The sequence below is a fragment of the Oratosquilla oratoria genome, chromosome 22 (genome assembly GCF_046742065.1).
Source record: "Oratosquilla oratoria isolate Oo_2021 chromosome 22, ASM4674206v1, whole genome shotgun sequence".
NCBI classification, from domain to species: domain Eukaryota; kingdom Metazoa; phylum Arthropoda; class Malacostraca; order Stomatopoda; family Squillidae; genus Oratosquilla; species Oratosquilla oratoria.
Window position 1 is genome coordinate 58,381,580 of NC_134798.1, and position 3,613 is coordinate 58,385,192.

Sequence of the window (3,613 nt, forward strand, 5' to 3'; positions counted from 1 at the left end):
TGTTTGTGTGAGTGTGTGTGTGTGTGTGTATGTGTGTGTGTGTGTGTTTGTGTGTGCGTGCACGGGGAAGCAAGCGCGTGTGTGTATGGTGTAGGGTATCGTGTGAACTTGAAAGTTTGCCGGGGCGATTACGTACGAAGCCGTATTAGCATCAACCGTTTTTTGTGTCCTGGCCGAGGATTTGAACTCGATCACTCGCGGCTGAAGCATAAAGACTGCAGAGACATCTTCGATTTATGTGACAGAGCAGTGCTTAACTTTGGTGGGTTTGTTAACTGGCATAACGTCTACTGACGTAAAAGAAAAAAAAAAAGATTACGTGTTTGGTGGGCGGGTGAGATTGTTAAGGAACTGGAGCTTTTGTAGTATCTTAAGTTTGTATGCGATTTTGGCTACCTTCCTTGTAAGGGGGGAAAAAACCCTTGCTGTATGTATGTATGTATGTAAATGCAAGGTAACCACTTTAGAAAACAAACGAAGCAGAGCGCTTTCGTATATTACATCTTCAGTAATTTACACTGGATGTAATATACGAAAGCGCTCTGCTCCGTTTGTTTATTTCCTAAAGTGGTCACCTTGCATTTATAAAACACACGTTCCCAGTGTTTTTATTGCGTATGTAAGTTTTGCACTTAGCGCTGAATGGATGAGCAGATGTGGGGATGAATTATAAAGTCAAATAAGCGAATATGTGTCTGTACAAACTGAGCAATAGGTATTCGTGAACCAAATACAAAGAAAAATAAGGAGTGATTGTGCAAAAGGAACTGGACGACGCAGTGATTTGGAAAAGTATGAAAGACGAGAAGAGACGTTCGAGAAATGTGATACATGTTTCAAGAATGGAGTGATAAATGTAAAGTGTAGCAAAGAGTGAGCATTGGAATGGAATGGAGTAGACTTAGTAACCATGTAGTAAGCGCTGAAACTATCAGTTGTTTTAAGAAACGATCAGACGACTTTATGGATGAGGATGACAGGTGGTGATGGATACGGAGCTGCCTAGTGCAGGCCTTATGGTCTCTTGCAGTCTCCTTCATTCATATGTTTTTATGTAAAGTTTTCTGAAAGGATATAGACTAGAGAGTGTTAAGGTTATTTGGGCTGAAAGAATTAAAATAGAGAGCCTAGTTAACAGAACAGTGATTCCCAACCGGTGTGCCGTGAGATCAACTGAAGGTGCCGCCAAAATTGAGGGCAAAAATCATTTTCCTATTACCGACTCTGTCGTCCATTTTTGTTTATTAAAGCAGCATCAGTGTAAAGATGAGTATTTCCATATCATCCAGGGACAAAATGCTGACAAACTAGAATTTAGATTTTCTAATACGGGTGCAGAGGGCTTCTGAAAGGCTTGGCAAGGGTGCCTCAAGCTAGGAAAGGATGGGAACCACTGGCCCAGCTAACAGAACGTGGAGAGTATGAGTGAAGTCATGTCGAGAAGAAGACGTAGAACGAGATTGATAGATAGGGTGAAAGGTTCTTCAGATACACGTGGTGTGTGAGCGAAGCTGGGAAGAGGACGAGAAAGGAATGTGTTGGGGAAGAGTGCAGGAAAACGAAGAAATATTCTCGTGTATGTTCCTTAGATGAACAAATGAGGGTAGGAGTGTGGTGTGGAGTGTTTGTTTCGTAATTGCTGAAGCTGTTGAGGTAAACGAACTCCAAATATGGACCCCTGCTGTGGATGAAACTGTGAACCGCTGCATTGCACTTGACCCAAGCCTAGCAGACGAGCCTTCTTCCCCAAAATCCTGAGATGGAAATTGAGGGTGATTGAGGGAAAGGTGGTCTTTCGTGTTTCGCCATCTTTCTAACTTCAATCCAAGACCAATCTTCGCCCTGTTACTCAGTTGGCCATCATTACAGTGAGGATGGGAGTTCTGAAGGTCGGTAAGGTCAAACCTTGCCAGGGTCAAGGTCACTGCTGCAGTCAGTCGACTAAGAACAGCCGGGTTATGTCTGTGACTGGCTGGCACCACATCCTCTCTCCGTTCCCTCTCTTTCTCTCTCTCCCTCCCTCTCTCTCTCTCTCTCTCTCTCATCCGTATGTGATTTTAAAATTTCCGTACAAGTCCTTTTTATGGGTTACAATTTTTTTCCCTCCTTTTTTTTATCGGATAACAATTTATGCTTTACTGACTACCATATCTCTTCCACATTAGTGCTTTCGTATTTTTTTCTTCCCTTTTCTAATTTTAAATAAATATCTATTTTAGTGACTACTATATTTCTTCCAGAGCTATTTGTTTATTTTTATATTATTTTTTATTTATTCGTTTATCGTTATTATTATTTTTTAATAACGCTTCATTTACTCTTGGCATGTTTGATCCTGCTTTTTCTAGGTTTGTCTTGTACTTCACAGAGCCTAAAATCAATCTTATGTTACCCGATGCGTATGCGTGTGTTTGTATGTGTGCATAAGTGTGTGTGTGTGTGTGTGTGTGTGTGCATGAGTGTATGCATGTGTATGTATGGGGACTGGGGAACTGTATTGTCTGCCTTACCATCTTCACGTTGCGCGCGCAGGATCTGGAGGTACAGGAGTTTGGGTTTCACGCAGTTAGTTCCTCTCTGTATGGGGGATGGCCGATGCGGCATGACTCAGCACCTATCGACTCCTGAAGGACTCCCGAGGAATGCAGAGGGGCGCAAGCACTGGAGGAGAGGTACGTGGGGATGATCTAAAGCCAGGAAGTCGGAATCTGTGAAACAAGAGGAATGACCGTTAAAACCGTTACAGACGTTAGGGGCGGAAACGACGACTTGCTTCTCTTGTAGCAGTTAGGGGAGAGATGGTGTACCTGAGTACACAAATGTCGGTTGTGATGACCGTGCTTCTGGTGTGTGATTAGGGTGGTGCTGGCGGTGCGTGTGTGTGTGTGTGTGTGTGTGTGTGTGTGTGTGTGTGTGTGTGTGTGTGTGTGTGTGTGTGTGTGTCTGGGTGTCCAGTGCGCCAGGCTAGGTGGTGCGGGCAACTGTACCATCAACCGTACTATTGATTATACCAGTCAGTCTCGTGGTTCTCGTTCTCCTTGGGTTTGGCTAGAGTGGCTGGCTGTCTGCCTGTCTGCCTGCCTGCCTGCCTGGTGCCTGGTCATTGCTTTCTTGTCTCGATAGTCCCATTAACCCCGCCCTTCCAGAGAGAGAGAGAAAGAGAAAGAGAGAGAGACAGACACGACAGACAGACGAGCAAGGAGGCAGAGAGGCAAAGAGAGAGAGAGATAGGTAGAGGGAGAGAGGCAAACAGACAGGCAGAGCAGAAAGAGAGGGAGGGGGGAGACAGACAGGCAGACAGACAGACAGGGAAAGAGATAGAGAGACAGACAGCAAGGGTGAGAGAGAGACAGAAAGAGGGAGAAAGGGAAGGAGAGAGAGAGAAGAGGGAGATGGATAGATAGATAGGTAGATACATACATATATACATACATACATATTTATATACATGAATACATACATACATACATATTTATATAAATGAATACATACATACATACATACATATTTATTTACATACATGCATACACAGAGAGAGAGAGAGAGGGAGAGTGAGTGGGTGGGAGGAAGAATCAATGTCAATAAATAATGAATTTCCTTGTCTGAAGGAAGT

At 43.8% G+C, this 3,613-nt stretch overlaps 1 pseudogene; it reads left to right on the top strand.

Annotated features, from left to right (window-relative positions):
• Nucleotides 1–1,758, top strand: part of LOC143037396 (uncharacterized) — a 5,492-nt pseudogene extending 3,734 nt beyond the window's left edge.
• The last annotated feature ends 1,855 nt before the right edge of the window (nt 1,759–3,613 follow it).